Source organism: Acinonyx jubatus, chromosome B3 (genome assembly GCF_027475565.1).
Source record: "Acinonyx jubatus isolate Ajub_Pintada_27869175 chromosome B3, VMU_Ajub_asm_v1.0, whole genome shotgun sequence".
Lineage (NCBI taxonomy): Eukaryota > Metazoa > Chordata > Mammalia > Carnivora > Felidae > Acinonyx > Acinonyx jubatus.
Window position 1 is genome coordinate 62,971,650 of NC_069386.1, and position 17,267 is coordinate 62,988,916.

At 41.6% G+C, this 17,267-nt stretch overlaps 1 long non-coding RNA gene across 1 annotated transcript in view; it reads right to left on the reverse strand.

Annotated features, from left to right (window-relative positions):
- Positions 1 to 513: 513 nt before the first annotated feature.
- LOC128315971 (uncharacterized) overlaps positions 514 to 17,267 on the reverse strand; it is a 61,714-nt gene continuing 44,960 nt past the window's right edge. Inside the window, exon 5 of the long non-coding RNA XR_008299235.1 lies at positions 514 to 3,143. This is a non-coding gene — a long non-coding RNA (uncharacterized LOC128315971). The remainder of the gene's footprint in view (positions 3,144 to 17,267) is intronic.

Below are 17,267 nucleotides of genomic sequence, written 5' to 3' on the forward strand. Positions count from 1 at the left end.
CCCAGATTCTCACCTCCTTCACCAGGTGACTACCTCACTGAGAGGCAAAGAGTATGGTGGGTCTGAGTGCAGACTTCTAGGCTCAGGATAGGGTCCCTTCTTATAGCGTGACCACTGACCTCTGTCTCCAGTTCTCTCATCTGTAACACAGAATGGTAACAAACAACAACACCTGCTTCTAGGATTGATTGTGGAGAGTATATGATTTAGTATGTATAAAGTACTGGGCCACAGAAGCCCTATATATGCATTCATTCTCATTATCATTATTAATATGTGATTAGCAAAAACATGGGCTATTTAATAAAAGTCATTGTGGTACTTCTGACTGTTAGGTATTGAAAGGACTTCCATGATGCCCCATACTGTCATTTATGCACATTTGTTTTGGAGCCTATATGTCACTGAGTGAAAAATGAGCAGGAACAGCTTTGGAGTTGCTATGGCCAAGAGACCTATTTAATGGCATTATCTTAAAAAACAAACAAACAAACAAACAAAAAAACACCTCATGGTGGTTTTTTTTGCTTAATAGGGGGAAGCCCTTTTCCAGTTACTGTCCTATAAGAAACACCTTAAGGTAGCTCCCAGTGACTCACACCCTTGTACAACAACCCCCCACCACCAACTTTGTGGATGGGACGTAGGATTTGCTTGTAGCCAATAGAACATAGCAAAGGTGAGGGGTGCCTGGGTGGCTCAGTCGGTTAAGTGTCTGACTTCAGCTCAGGTCATGATCTTACAGCTTCTGAGTTTGAGCCCTTCATCAGGCTCTGTGCTGACAGCTCAGAGCCTAGAGCCTGCTTCAGATTCTGTGTCTCCCTCTCTCACTGCCCCTCCCCTGCTTGTGCTCTCTCTCTCTCTCTCTCTCTCTCAAAGATAAATAAACATTAAAAAAAATTTTTTTTAAGAATGTAGCAGAGATGAAAGAATTTTTGCAGATCTAATTATGGTTCCAAATCACTTGGCTTGAGTTAATCAACAGGGAGAGCACCTGGGTGGGCCTGACTTAATCAAGTAAAGGCCCCTAGAAGAGACACCAGGTCCCTCCCTCAGCCAAGAGACTCATTACAAGATTCTGGCCTTGAAGGCTATGAGTTCTCCAGCTGCAAGGAGATAAATTCTGCCACTCCTCATTCCAGGCTAAGGAAGTATAGAAGTGGATCTTGCTCTATTTGAGCTTCTGATGAGAACATAGCACAGCTGATTACTGGCTTGTGCAACTCTGAACCAAGGACCCAGCGTAGCCATGCCCCAACTCCTGATCCATGGAAACTGTGAGATACTAAGCATGTGTTGTTTGAAGCCTCTCTGCTTGAAGTAATTTGGTATGTACCAATAAAAACTAACACGGCTCCAATTAGGAAATGACTCTTTGCTCCTCCAACAGTGGCCTGCATCCTTCTTATTGTTACGGAGGCCTAGGGACCATACTCAGGCAAGAGCACAGCTATTGGAGAAAATACTGAGAGAAAGCTGTATTGTCAAGCAAGACAAAAACTATTAAGTTAAAAAGCCACACAGGAAGTCAGCATGCTGAGGATTATACTGTAATAAGAAACTACTGTGGTAATCAGTTGATTAGTACGTAATTAATACATAATATATAATTAAAAGTGAGTTTTGAGAATACATATAGAAGACTCTTGCCACTCAGTGATAAAAGTATTTTTAAATAGACATCTCTCCAAAGAAAATATACAAAGGATCAATAAATATGAAGAAATGCTTAACATATTAGGAGAATGCAAATCAGAACCACAGGGAAATACAACTCCACGCACACCCTAGAATGGCTGTCGTAAAAAAGACAGACAATAAAAAGTGTGGGTGAGAATGTAGAGAAATAGAAACCCTTATATACTCGTGAGAATGTGAAATGGTGCAGTCACTGTGGAAAACATTCTGACAGCTCCTCAGAAAGTAAACGTAATGTTACCTCATGGCTCAGCAACTCCCCTCCCAGGTATACAGCCAAGAGAATTTAAAACACATGTCCACAAAAACATTTGTACAGTGTTCGTAGAAGCATTATTCACAATCGCTTTCCAGAAAGTAGAAACAGTCCACATGTCCATCAACTGATGAATGGATTAAAAATGGGGTATATTCATCAATGGAATATATTCAATTATGAAAAGAAGTGAGGCACTGATTCATGCTACAATATAGATAAACCTTGAGATGTAAAAGGCTACAGATTATTTGATTCTATTTAAATAAACTGTCCACGGGTTCCTGCATGGCTCAGTCAGTTAGTTAAGTGTCTGACTTTTGATTTCGGCTCAGGTCATGATCTCGTGGTTCCTGGGTTCGAGCATCAGGCTCTGCTCTGACAGTGCAAAGCCTGCTTGAGATTCCCTGTCTCGCTCTCTCTCTGTCTCTCACCGCTCACGCATGTGCTCACGCATGCTCTCTCTCTCAAAATAAACCTTAAATGAATGAAGAATGAATGAATGAACTGTCCAGAAGGGGCAACTCCATAGGGACAGAATGTACATCAGTAGTTTCCAGGAGTGGAGAGAAGGGAAGGATAAGCATGATAGGCACAATCGCTAATAGATACGAAGTTTCCTTTGCGGGTGATGAATATTGTCCTGTAATTAGCAGTAGTGGCTGCACTACTTTGTGAATATACTAAAAAAACCACTGAACTGTATATATGAGAAGGATGAATTTCATAGCATGTTAATTCTATCTTAATACAATAAGTATTGAGTGACTCAATAAATTCTGAGTCACTACAGCTTAAGAGCCTCCAAACAAGGAAGTGATCAAGTCCAATGTGGATGGCATGGAATATGAACAGCAAGCGTCACCCAAAGGGGAATTAGCAGAGGCTGCAAGAAGTTTAGATTGAAATGGATTGGTAACTCCTCAGCTTCTTCCCAAAACTCAGCAGGCTAGAACTGGACAGACCACTGATCAGTGTCCTGGCTGGTCACTCCCATAGTAGCCTTGATGACCTCTATCTCTCACCCCCACCTGGCAATACGCTTCCTTCTTCTCTTGCCTTGTTTGCATTCATCACCATCTCAGTCAATGGCAGGATCTGTTTAGGCTTCAGATGTTCTGTGCATGAGCTCTCAATCACAAATTTGTCTTGAGTTCATTCTATATTGATTTGGAGAACCAGTGGGCATCTAAAAATTAAACACAAAAGAATTTGGATAGTAGGGCATAAAAAAGGAATCATACATGGTCCATCCTCTCTATAAGCTTTTGGGTAAGTTGGGGAAATAGATCGCAGTAACAATTACACGGGGCAGCATATCACACACAGTGCTAAAGTTATTAAGATCACCCATTGAAGCTATGGCAACTAACAGGAGCTTTTCAACTAGACTGTGGTGATGAGGGAAGTTCCTGTGAGGGGGAGATATTCGAGATGAATCTGGAACCTGGGTTTGATTTAGATAAGCAGAGAGAATAGAAAAGGAACTCCAGATTGGGGAATGTCAGGCATAACTGTGGAGGCCAGAATATTCATGGGAGGCCCTAGGGAGCATGATCTGAGCAGCTTGCAAAGGAAGATTTGCTTTGGGAAGTAATGACACAGAGGTTTGGAAAGAGATGGAAGGGGAAGAGAGAGGGGGACATAGTGACAGGCAGGTTCTGTGACTTCTTTTGCAGGTTGGAGCTAGATTGGAAATGCCCTAGGACATTTACCCCTTTAGTTTGCTCTTCTCTCTCCCTGCATGGAGGCAAATGAATCAAGGCCTTCCACAAGCTTGGGGTTAACTACATTTCACCAGAGAAGACTTCTTTGCATGTATGGGGAAGAGTAAACCTCAGGCAGCACAAATACAGCACTGTCTAATGTTCATGATGACGTATGTTGAAAGCTTTCTCTGGAAAATTCTTGCACTGTGGTGGTATTTGAGCCCAGTATTTATTCTATGATGCAATTGTCCTCACACAGGATGTTCTTGGTTTCCAGATTCATCCACAATGATGCCGTGCACACGTGTTGGTGTGGATTTATAGAACAGGTTTTAGCAATGCTGGCTTACAATTGGCTGCCAGTCACATTCACAATCTAGTCTACACACAAGCAGCTTCAAAAGTCTCAGACAGAACAGCTTTGTACCTACTGCCTCACCTTGAAAGAGAAATGTACCTTTTACGGTCTTTCTTGGCCTAAGTTCTTGGCAGTTTAGGGCCTTTTTCCTTGGAGATATGTAACATGTGGCTGTGGCAATTAGGGGAACTCTGCTTTTCCATTCTGATCTAGGAAGGGTGCCATGGAACACTGGGGAGATTGAGTATGACTTCTCTAAGCACATGAGTTTGTGAATATTTCCTTCAAATTAGAGATCTGTTGTTTACCAAAGAAACTCACCAATCCCTTAGCACAGGAAAGTTCTTAATTTATAAAATTGCCCATGGAAAATTGATGCTTTAAGCAAAGGATGAGGAAATGAGCTATTTTCTCCTAATTTCTACCCTTGATTGCTTTATGCTGGTGGCAAGGATGGGCAAAGGGCCACACGAGTTACTTTCTCCACCAAGCAAGTTCTCTGAGCCATAGAGATCACTAGGTGATGTCTCTGGACAGAGTTGCTGGGTTTCCATCCAAGCAAAAGCCAGAGCTCCAGGTGGATCCACCTCCTTACCACCTCTCATGCCACAAATACTTCCTTCTCTACACTTATACACGTACTTTTCCTCTAATGAAAATACCCTCCCTCAGTCACATTTCATCTCTTTCATGCTCCAAATCCCATGCCCTCCCTTTTATGAAGAATCACTGGTTATCTCAGCCCACAAGAATGCCTGCTATCTGACTTCTGCTGCCTCGCATGGCCCTCCCCACAGAGGCTTTCATGTTTGTTGCTTCATCGATCAGACAGTAAACATCCCTGGCACAGGATCTTTGATGTATTGGATTAAAAGGAAAGTAAAAAAAAAGGAACTTGTAAGAGCACAGAGATAGCATTTATACATTTATTTTGCTTCTCGGAAGAAAGGTAAGTCATGCAGACTTTGCAGAAACTACTACGGTAGTTAGTAGTGGCTATCAAACGAGTGTTGCCTATAGCAACCTATGCTAGTTTCGGAAGCAGGTTCTTTGCCTTTGCCAAACATCTTAGAAAAGCCAAAAATGGAGGGGCTAAAGCCAAGGTTTGGACTGATTCACCAATATTAAGTCACAATGTTTAAAGGGAGTGATGGATAAGAACAGCAATACCATCCAGGCTCTGGAACCTGTGCCCATAGGTGTGGCATCAGAGGGACTCCCTGCTTTACACTGACTTCATACTTGTAAGGGGCAGGAACCTGGGACTACCTTTCTCACCATTATTTCCCCACTAGCTAATAAAGGATCTGGCACATATTTAGCGAATGAGTATTTCTTAAGTGAATCAAAAATGACAGAAAGATGTGATCTATGAGAAAGGAATATGTTAATATACCGAAAGTTAAGGAAAGGTAGAAGCCCCCACCATGTCTCCATGCATGCAAGTGTACCCTTGAATTGTGGCTTAAATAAGAGTGACCTTTCTGATCCGTCCCAAAAGTAGAGCACAGGTGACCATTTCAAGCTTTTCTTTGGTGAAATTTAGGTCTAGCCCCTACTAGATCAGTTAAGTTTCTATTCAGAACATCAACTATTCAACCATTGCTTTTGTCTTAGACCATGAGACCCTGGGAATTCCAATGAGCCCCATAAGGCTTTTGCCTTTCAACCCCAAAGAGAACTAAGAAAGTGGTAGTTGATCTTGTAAGTCATGTGGACCTGTACCAATGAATATTAAAAACCTGGCTTTTAGAGTGAGCCAAAGACAAATGATAGCTACCCACATGTCTCTGTCTTGATTAAAATGTAGACTTTCTCTGCCATACCCTAGAACTTTTATAGTTGGTATTTTTTGCATTATAGGGAATTTGGGGCTCAAGAATTTCCAAGGATTTCCGGTGACCCATTTTTACACAAATGTCTTTGTCACTCACAGAAGGCATGGATCCCTGAAGCTGGCTAGTGATCTCAGCAGCCAGGTCTCTCAGGAAATTCCAGGTTACCCACAGGCATTTCAAGAGTCCTAGAAATTCTCTAATGGACTAACCCAAACACACACAGGGGCAGGATTTTAACACGGACAGATTGACCCAGAAAGCATGGGGAGGTATTTACTCTGTTGGGTCCCTTTGTGTGCTGAGGTTGCAGGAGTGGGGGGGGGGGTGCCTCATGCAGTTTGGGGGGCCTTTCTTTGGTATCCAGCAGCTCTCTCTGAGAATTTGGTTGGTGCTCTCCCATCTTCCAGGATCGCCACAAAGTGTTTTTAGTTGCTGTTTCTGAGCACAAAGCAGGCAGCAAGAGCCAGCTAGAATGTCTTGGCTCTTCTGGCCACAACTCCTGTGCTCCCTGACCCCAGCCTGAATGCATACCTGGGGAGGAAGGTGTCTAGAGGGGAGGAGAGTGAGAGACAAGCTCCCTCGCTGTTGGCTTCACCTTTAACCACAAGGAAATTTTCCACCACTTCCATTATTTCTGGCACAGAGCCACACCTTAGGAAGACAGACTTTCTGTTCAGAGAAGAGGAAAGATGGGGTCTGGGGTCTGGTGAGGCAGTTAAAGAGAAAAGGAGAGTGGGAAATCAAGAAGAGAGAAACAAAGGCAGAAAGGAAAGCAATTCATACTGGCCATTGGTGGGCAAGGCTGAACATCTGGGCAGGTCTCTGAATAGCAAAGTGTGTATAATGAAATTAGAGTTGTCTAGTTAATTATGAATCATGTTCAGTCAATGTGCTTTGACTTAACAACACTATGATAGTAATCCCTTTAAATTCTGTGTCACTCAAAATAACTTCAATTTTCATTGGGGGGGAAGAGCTGTGGAGCTCAAGGTTGCTTGATTCATTATTGAACAAAATCTGGATTTTTCCCCAAATAGCTCCATGATGCATTTCTTACCTCCTACCTCTAAAAATAATAAATAAACACACATATGAACACACTGCCTTGTAGATACCCAGACTGACTGTGGGCCTGATTGCTTCTACAACTTTGTGGCTTTTTCTTCTATTCCAGAAAACACAGGAACGCAAAGGGTGAGGATTATTGATTATAGGAATAACTTGCAATCCTCTTTGATTTTATTTTTCAAGAATCACCATTCACACACTTGGGTGCTAAGATTATTAATGGTTGAAAATTATTTGCAGTGCACCTCAGAAAAGATTGAGACATGCAGTTATGACTTAAGATCCATAGTTCCTGGAGCTGATGGTTCCAGACGTTCCAAGCATGAAGATTATTGTTGCCTAGACACAGGGGACACAGTGAGACACTTTTCCCCAACCCCAACAGGAACTGCTACATAAAGGAAATGATGCTATTTCAAGAGTTAAACGTTAAGATAAAATCATGGACTAAAGCAGATAGAAGGAAATTTCTGAGGCTCTCTGTGCTTGGGAAAGAAAGGTAAGAAAAAGGATAGAGAAATATACAATGAAAGGAAGGGAAGAAGGGGATGCCAGTGTGCCAAACATTTCCCCAGACAGGAGGGAAAAATAGTACATACATATATAATCACACAGGAGGGAGAAAAATGGAAAGTTGGCAGAACAAATTAGGGTATGGAAAACAGCTCCCTCGTGCCCTTGAAGAATTTAAAAAATGTCTTCAGATCGTGAGTGATCACTGTCTTTCCAAGGGTGAACCTCTATGGTTCTTCTCAATACACATCCTACCTTAAGATGTTTCTGGAAAAGACTACTAAGAACTTCAGGCATTAAGACAGTTTCTCTATGTTTTTCATTAAAGATTCACTTTTAATGATTGACCTTTTACCTCTAAGATATACATTGTGGTTGCTTCTGTGAGTTTTTTCAAAGTTTTAAATTGAACCAAATTAAGTGTTATAACATAATGAAGTAATAAATCAGGCTTTGAAATGTAAATCAATGCTAATTTTAGCATTTATTAACATTAAATAAGATTTTCTTTTACCTCTAACAACTCTGTTTGCTATTTAATCTGGAGATTGTGGGATGCTCCCAGGCCTGCCCTTCCTTAACAGCTTAAGTCCTTTAGGAATCTGTTGGTTAGAATTTCCTAATCTACCCAAAGGCCAGTCCAAGCTTGGGTTAAAAGACTAGGAAGAAAAAAACGGGGTGGGGGGGGGGGGCAGCGAGCAGGGGGGTGTTATTTAGCACTTAACACCACCTAGTGGAGCAAGGACCGAGCTTGAAGAATCCTGGCAAATTAAACCAACAAAAGGTGCTGGCGCCAGCTCAGTGGGCCAGGGGAATTTTTAAAATATAATTAGAGTCTGTCACCTTTTATCTTGGGTCAGTGGACACATTCGCCCCATTGAAAGCCCGTTTAATCATTCTCTCTATTCACTTGAATGTTAGAGAATTATTTGGTGGAGACAAGCTCAAGTAATCAATTTAAATAAAAAGAAATGAGAGAGAAAATGGTTTTTAAACTCTTAGGACAATTTGTTAAAAATTCATAACCTAGTGATAATGATGGCTTCTTTCCTACTACAATCAGGGGTCCTCAGGCTCTGTCCTCAGCCCTCTGTAGTTCGCTCTGTTCTCACCGCCTGTGAGAGGTCACCTGCCAAGCACCACAGCTGTTGATGGCTCCAAGAGCGTGCCTTTCATCTAGGGCCATGTTTCTCCACCAGGAAACACCAGAACAAAGCTCTATGAGGTCACCATCTAAGCACATCTTGCCTGTTTACCAATGTATCCCCAGTATCTACCATAGTAGCTCATACAAGGTATTCAATAAATATTCATTGGATGAATAAATGAATGACTATTCCTAGCTGTCTCTCACCAAGTTTGTTTGCCAAAGGTTTCCAGACTGAAACTCATAGTCTTCACATTTTGCCCCCTGGTGTCATTCTAAAAGAACCCAAAATTTGCAGCTTGCAATCAGCTTATGTTCCCCTTCTCTGGGCCCTATACAGTGTCCTACCAACTTCTCCTTTAATGTGTCTGATTATCTCCTTTGTCTCCCTCCCAACAACCAAGGCCACAGTATATACCTCAAGCCTTTAATATAATAATAGTTCCCAGGGCATCTGGGGGGCTCAGTTGGTTAAGTGTTCAACTCTTGATTTCAGCTCAGGTCGTGATCCCAAGGTCGTGGGATAGAGTCCCTTGACATTCTTTCTCTCTCTCTCTCTCTCTCCCTCTGAGCCTCTCTCCACTCTTACTCTCTCTCTCTCAGAAAAAAAATACATAAATCAATAATAATAATAATAACAGTTCCCCTTCTGATTTCCTATTTTCTCCAACAAAGTGATACTTTATCATGGTAGAGCTTCTTTACTTCCTAGCCTACAATAGCTTCATGTTTATGATCAGACCAAGCCCTGAAGCAGGACTATATCAAGGTGCAGGCACTGAATGACTCTTTTGACACTGATATGCTGTGAGACCCTGGGGAAGTTTCCTTTCCACCTTGAATTTTCATTGCCTCATCTGTAAGTTGTGAAGTTCGCAACAGATGGTTTCTAAAGATAAGTTCACACTAAAATACTGCCATTGGTAACCTGCCAACACCATAACATCCTCCATTAATTTCACATTTCTCATCCATTTGAGCTATGTTCCAACCCCCACTCCATATAGACAAGTTACCTTGCATTCCTACCAGGCTTCCTGGTCTATACCAGTAGACTCAATTCCAGCACTTAATCTTGACTCACCTGACTTTTTCTCCATATAATACACTCCACACCACCCCACCTCCAAACCAGTCCAAACCTGCATTTCCTTCAACGTCCAACTCAAGTCCAACCTCCATGAAACCTTCCCTAAGTCACCTGTCTACCTTAACATCCCCTTCATCCAAGCCCCTCTAGCAAAGTGTCACATTATCTCCCCAAGGCAGATACTCCAGGATGAGAAGTTCTCAGCAGGGAAATTACAGTGAATCTCCAAATGAAAGGGAGTGACAGTAGGTGCTAAATTTCTAAAAGCCTGTTCCTGAGATAAACATCTAAAACCAATTCTTGTTTATTTCTATTTTGCTTTGAAGATACATGCATAAATGATATGGAGAAAAAATTTACCCTCTTGGTCATTAATGTGGAAGAATTTTCCTTTGCAAGAATAGTGTCTGTGTTTCAAGAGATAAGGGGGAGATTCTGAATGGAGGAAACTCCAGAGAATATGTTCAAGTAAAAATAGCTCGAGGGGCGCCTGGGTGGCTCAGTCAGTTGAGCAACAGACTTTGGCTCAGGTCATGATCTCATGGTCCATGAGTTCGAGCCCCACATCGGACTCTGTGCTGACAGCTGAGAGCCTGGAGCCTGCTTCAGATTCTGTGTCTCCCTCTCTCTCTGCCCCTCCCCCACTCATGCTTTGTCTCTCTCTGTCTCAGAAATAAATAAACATTTAAAAAAATTAAAGAAAAAAAATATCTGGATCCCCAAACGCCCATTCAGGGGGGTATTTTCTATGAACTATGGGATTTTCATTTTGCTGAGCGCTAGGAAGAGTGTAGTATTCCACTGTGACCAGACATCGAGTGGGTCTTTTCCTGTTGTCTAGAATTTTTGACATAGTCCCAAGCTGCGAACAGTAGAGAGGAGGTGGCCTCACATGCCAAAGAGAGATGCTCAATACCCACACAGGACTTACTAAAAAATAGGACCACTGACCCTGTGATTCCTGACCTCAATACATACTTGCTGCCTGTTGAAGAAAAGCACATAGGCGTATCTGAACACAGATACTAGGGCCTACTTCCGATTATAGATTTACAAGTATATGGTCCTGTTCCAGGGAAAAAAAGAAATCAGGTTGTTTCTCCTAAGCTACAGGCAGAATAGGATAGGATGGTGCTTAAAAATGAGGCCTTGGAATTATAGAGCCTGGTTTCACATCATGGCTCTGCCTTTTACTGCCCAGAAAATCCCAGGGAACTTACTTCATCTTTCTGAGTCCATTTCTTCATCCTCAAAAATGCAGCTAATAACAGCACCTACTTCACAAGACTAACAGAATTGAAAGGATTAGTTTTTAAAATTAGGATTAAAAGAAGGGATGCTTATGCCGTGTTAGCACAGAGCCCATTCCTTGGTCAATGAATGTGAGGTATTGTTATGTACCAGACATTCAACTAGCCAGCGGCAGAAATTTAGCTCAGGAAGGCATTTTCTTCTTCATCTAGAACACAAATATTTATTCTTTAAATGAAAAATCCCTTTCCTGTTTCATAGGAGATTTTGCTTCCCAAGTAAACAACTATAAATCTCAAGTACACATCTGGATCGCAGTGGCTAATAGAGGGACCCAATAGAAAGCGTGCAAAAATTATGAAAAACCTGGTTTGCACAGATTCCCTAAAATTTTGCAGCTAATGGGGGCCCTCCAGTGGGAGAATCATCTGTTCAGTATTAAACTGTTTCCATTCTCTCAACAAGCATAGTTATCTTTTCATTTCTTCCAAACTATTGTGTGCAATGGTAAACAACAACAACAACCACCACCACCTTAGGAGACACAGAGAGAAAACTCTGAGTCAGGAACCTTAGGTTCCTACAGCTTTGTTCTTAGGAAGGTGGTTGCTCTAAAAAGACAAAATTGGCTGTGCCGTTGATGATAACATCACTGAGTGCCTGCCTGTTCTGTTCAGCATCAAGGAACATTGAGTTACGCCCATTATATTTTTCCATGTTACCAATAACTCTCATTTTGCCTGGGTTAAAGCACATTCCTTTTGGTGCCTGGAATACACAGGCTGTCTCTTTTCTAACTTGACTGATCTTGCCACAGATGGTTACTGTGACCTTGGATGTCTCAGAGCCATGCTCAAACCATCTGAGCTAATTGGCTTAGACACTCTTAGGGATGATGCAGGGACCCCCACCTCTGGGATAACAACACCCTATTTCTAAAACGGTCTGTGGGAAATTTACAGGGTCATGGTCATGTCATTTATATGCAAATAGGAAAAGAAAATCCATTCCAGCAGGCCGCATTCTAACTACAAATACCAGAAGAAGTTATAAATACACAAGAGGAAAACCAAGCAGGCTGTTAGCATTATCTTAGAATTCCTAGGAAAGTGAGCCAGCTGCACCAGTGGTTACAAAGGGCTTGACAAAATCCTATGGCCCTTGGCATCAGATTTTTTTTTATGCTAATTTTGTAAATAGCAACTGTTGCCTTACATTTTCATGGTTAAACTAAGGACAGCATAACATATATGTTTTCCTTAGAACTCCATTTATATTGTAGTCACTTCTCTGTGCTGCTCTTAGAGCAGCAGGAAGCCGCAGATTGGTCTCCAGGCTTCCTCAAAAGTTTTTTCTGACGGCTTTCCTAACAACCGGAAGTTACTAGTAAACACTCCACTCACTACCTCCTCCAAGTTCAGGTTCACTGTGAAGTTCAGATCTGGTGACTTTAAAGCAGAGTTCATTGTCAGTCCATCATCATTTTTCATCCCTAGCTAATAGTTTTTATTTTTATTTTTAAAGATTTCGTCTAGCTTGCAGATTTGAGCAATTGATTAGCCCCAGTAGGACAAGAATGAAGGCTTTAGCTCTTGACATTTCACCTGGGTTCTTGGAAAACCACCAGCAGCACAGAATGTGGGGTAAAAAATGGACCCACAGCACCATCTCCTGGTTCCATCTGGTGTGTTGCACTGAAAGAGAAAAGCGTCCGGGAACACCTGAAGGCTTCTGAGTGATTTTCAGGCCCTTAAAGTGCGCCAAGCCAGCACTGGTATCAATGAACCATACCTCATATATGGAAGTATGAGTGTGGCCTTCCCAGAAATCCACAAAACATTGATTAGTGCCAATCCTAAAATCCATTAGCATAGTGTAAACCCAGGTACACTAAAAACTGGCAAGGGCATGCAGGTGTTAAAAGGGAAAATGGAAAAAAAAGCCTGTGACGACATGAGAAAACTTCCAGGAGAATAGTAGGAGGAGAACAGAGCATCAAATATGATCCTAAGCATTTAAAAAAAAAAAGGAATAAAGACAAGTGAAAAGTGGGATGTATGAAGGTGGCAACCAACATATTGATTTTTTTTCTTTTTTAACATTTTTGAGAGAGGGAGAGAGAGAGAGGCAGAGCATGAATGGGGCAAGGTCAGAGAGAGGGAGACACAGAATCCAAAGCTGGCTCCAGGCTCTGTCAGCACAGACCCAGATGCGGGACTCAAACTCATAGACCTCAAGATCACGACCTGAGCCAAAGTCAGTCGCTCAACCCACTGAGCCACCCAGGTGCCCCAGTGATTTCTTTTTCTAATACCACTTAATAATACCTATTATATGTGCAATAAAATGAGGACACATAGGTAATCAATAGGTTGTTTGCATGAAATTGTACTAAACGTGCAAAAAGGATTAATCCAGATCTTACTCAAGGGAAATACCCTCCCAAATGGAAACAAACCAACCACACCTAACACACGGTGGCCACTCTCACCCCTGCATAACAAACCATTCCTTTTCTCCCCTAAATCAGAGCAGATTATGTAGGTAAGGGCATTCCTGAAACTGAAATGATGTGAGAGCATTAATACCTATCACTAATCTCCAGGAAATGTGACCTGCCAATCATATCGTCCCTGAAACAGTCATTTCTAAAACTGGCTTACATAGAACCTCTTGGAGAACTTATTATAGACAGATTTCCAGGTCCTACTCCCAGATCTGCTGTAACAGCATCTCTAGGGCTGGAACTCAAGAAACTGCTGGTTCAAAATGCTTCTCAGGTGATTCTAAGTGCAATCAGTCCATGAACTCACAACTGGGGCCCACATGGAGATCACAGCTGTATCTTATTGAAAAGGGAAAACAGACCCAAAATCCTCAGTACTGCGTGGCTTACAAGAAACATGGCTTCGGCTCCAGATCATCCAAGGTAAACATTTTTTACTACAAAATCTTGCTTATAGTCAGCAAGTTTTCTTTCAGGTAGACCATTTTTTAATGAAGAAATGACGCAATTTGTATATAATCAGTGGCTGCTTTCTTCCCGTAACCTTTCCGTATGAACTATGAATCAGGATCATTGTAATGTTGATGGAGGTTTGAATCCAGGAAAAAAAATATCTTGGATGATGGGGAGTGGAGTGCACAGTTACCCAAAGGAGAGACCCCATCTGGCCCAAGAACTGTATAGATGATTCTGGAGCATTAATTGTGGTGCTGGGCTAGAAAGCTCTTTTGCAGCAAGGCTGGGGCTGGCAGATTAATTAAATGCGCTTGCCGCAAATTTCTTGCAGCAAATTTGGAAGGAATGGATAAATGCCAGAGCTAAGGGGAAAAGTGAAAGGAGGCACGTTTCCTTCAAAATCCATGAATCCCCTTTCCAAGAAAGTCCACCTTTATCCCCTTGTTGAAATTACTCTATCCTACCCTTGAGTTTTGCCCATTCTCCTGTGCCTACCAGAGCCCACGTGTCACAGTATTAGAGCTGATTGGGTCATGTGCATCCCAACTCCCAGTCCAACAGAGTCTATGCCTCGGAGGACAGATCCACTCTCTCCCTTTGTGTGCCCTGATGCACCCAGAATAGGACTTGGGAAAGGTTGGCAATGTTAGCTGAATTTTGCAAAGAAGTTGATGACTGATTTGGTTAGGGAGCAAGAATGTGTTGCCACTGATGGTGTTGATCAGAACAGCACTTGGTTTTAAACAACAGGAACCGAAGTTCCTAATGATACAAATTCCAGGGGAGATAACAGATGACCTTAGCAAGGCCGTCACCGGTACACTCAAGAATCTTTTCGGCTATGAGTTGTTAGCCATGACTTAGGCCTGTGAGCCTAGGACAGTCTCCTCTGGGCACAAGGCAGAGCAGGGGTTACGAGATATGCAAAAACCTGTAGATTTCCCACCATCTGTCTGAAATCTCACAACTTAACCTTCTGACAGTGAAAAAAAGGAAGGGTGTGCATAAAAGATGGGGGCTCTGTGAAGGTCCCAAGAAGGGCAGTGGAATAGACATTAAAATAGAAAATAGAAATCATCGGCTTTGGAAGTTAACTTGTGGTGATAGTCACAGAAGCTCCATAGGTTCTGTTGAATGATCTACTAAGACTGTCTATGGTTCTGCGTTTACTCATGCTGGTGTGGAGAAGGAGAGGAGCGTGAGGTCTCCTACAACTGGGAAATAGAGACAGGATAAAACAGATGACAAGTTTTTATGACCAGAAATCCTGTAGTTGTCTTCCTGTCGGTGAAAACATCTGAGTAACCTACATGTGTACCACTAGTCAATTTCACAGACTACCATTTTCATTTATCTTACTGTTCCTCTATGAAATCTCTGCTAAGCTATAAGACATTTGCTTTTGTAATGTAATCAACCCATAAGCACATACCCTGAGCACCTACTGGTTTACCATGTGCACTGTGGGTACAGAAGCTTTACAGGGGATGAGTTAATTCTTATCCTAGAGGGCCTTCATCCATAACTAATGAGACACAGATTTATGAACCTATCAGTGAGTAAAAAACACACAGACTTACTGTGTGATGTAGTCAAAACAGGGCAATATACATAAGATAGACATCTAAAGAGCTTGTTAAAGGTAATTTTGAGTCACTATTTCAGAATGATCTCATTTATTATATGTCCGTACTATAGGTTTGCCCTTCCCACATCAAGCAAAGTTGATGTGTATATAAATTTAGATTTATACCAGATATAAAACAGGGAGAGGCAGTTCTGTTTATAAAATAAACATTCATTTTAAAAGAAGATTTCTTTTAGCTCCTTTGAAATTGTGAGCTCACGGTACAATGTGAAAGCAAACTTTGGTGATTAAGAGCACAGTCTCCAGAACCAGACAGCTGGGTTCAGTGTGAACTCTGTTAGTTTCTTGCTGTGTGACTTTAAGCAAGGGATGTAACATCTCTGTGCTTCAGTGCCTTCATTTGTAAAAAGGAAATAATACTAGTACATACCCCTAGGGAAGTTTCAAAGATTAAATGAGTTCATGTAGTTAAAGTTCTTGGCACTGTGCCTTATCCTCATCTGCTGTGAAAAGTGGAACGCAGCTTTTCAGGGCCAGGTGAGTGAGAATCACCTGGACTAAATAGAAAATTTGGTACTAGACAGAAACATATTTTCTCCAGAAAGATGACAACATATATGTTTATCTCTCTTTTTTAAAAGCAAATAGAAGATATTTCTTTGGGAAATGCAAGAAGAGATCACAAGTGCTGATTATTAGATACATATTTTTCCCCTTTTGTCTCAATCTTACAGCAGATGTACTTCCTCTTTGACATCAAATTGATGACAAAATCTTGCCACCCACTTCAGAGTCAATCGTAACCAGCTAGAAAGGGAAGGAAATTTCCAGAGAAACCATGGAAATTGCATTTCTAATTAGATACAGAACTTCCTCCAGTCAGGAATGACAGAGTCTTCGAATTAGAAAGATAGACAGGTGGTTGGTAGATAACAAACTGCCCCTTAAGTAATTGATTCCGGATGATAATTTTCTATCATTTCTCTACATAGAGAAACCATGCTTTCTGATCTTTCACAAGTTACCAGGAAACATTTGGTTGGAAAACAAATGACGATAATAATTAATTCTTTTCATTGACATGAGGCCACTGTCAAACTAAATGTAAAGGGGCACCTAGGTGGCTCAGTTGGTTAAGCATCTGACTCTTGGTTTGGGCTCAGGTCATGGGAACAGTGGGTGGAGTTCAAAATATAATACTTTCATAGATTTTTTTGAATATTGGTTCAAATCCAGTTTATTCCGTATTTTTATTTCAGTCCTTTGTACTTCGCTTGTAACTTTCAGTCTTTTGCTTGTAACTTTGTGTGTGTGTCTTATCCCAGCTAAGTTGTTCTCAAAGAACTGGTGGGGACCGAGTGTTCTGTCTTTATAAAATTTTGTATTTAGGGGCACCTGGGTGGCTCAGTCAGTTAAGCATCTGACTCTTGATTTCGGCTCAGGTCATGACCTCGGTTTGTGAGATAAAGCCCCTCATCAGGCTCTGCACTGACAGTATAGAGCCTGCTTGGGATTCTTTCTGTCCCTCTCTCTCTGCCCCTCCCATGCTTGTGGTCTCTCTCTGTCTCTCTCTGTCTCTCAAATAAACATTCTTTAAAATTTTTGTATTTACTTATAATAAAAATATAGAAAAATGTGCAGACCATAAACCTACAACTCAATGAATTTTCACAAATGGAACACAACTGTGTAATCAGCACCCAGATGAAGAAACAAGTTGCCTACAACTCAGAAGCACATTTCACGCCTCCTTCAAGTCATTACCCACTTCCCCAGAGTAACCTCTGTT